Genomic DNA, 512 nt, shown 5'->3' on the forward strand with positions numbered 1-512 from the left:
ATATTTTCTTGTACCAAATATTAAAAAATTATAATAATACAACAACAAAATTATGATTTATTTATTTTATGAACAATCAATTATTCTTCATTATTTTTTATATAAAAAACAACAACGTCAACATATCATCATAATCACAATCAGAATCAATTAAGAACAATCCTATATAATAATTAATTAATAATCATATATAAAATCATTAAAATCAAAATAAATTTTATAAAAAAGTTGTTGTCTAAATAAACAAATTATTTATTAACAATCATATACAAAAAATCACCAAATCCAAACTTTTTAAATAATTTTATATAATCGGAACTAATCATAATTTCTAATCAAATCAATAAAATCAAAACAAACTTTATACATTATTATTTTAACTTATAAAAAATCATAAAATTAATAAATAAATTTTTTGTCTTAACTATAATAATTAAGAATCATATATAAAAATGATTAAAATTAAAATAAACTTTACAAAAATTTTTTTCCTTTTATCTTAATAATCATAA

Source organism: Arachis ipaensis, chromosome B06 (genome assembly GCF_000816755.2).
Source record: "Arachis ipaensis cultivar K30076 chromosome B06, Araip1.1, whole genome shotgun sequence".
Lineage (NCBI taxonomy): Eukaryota > Viridiplantae > Streptophyta > Magnoliopsida > Fabales > Fabaceae > Arachis > Arachis ipaensis.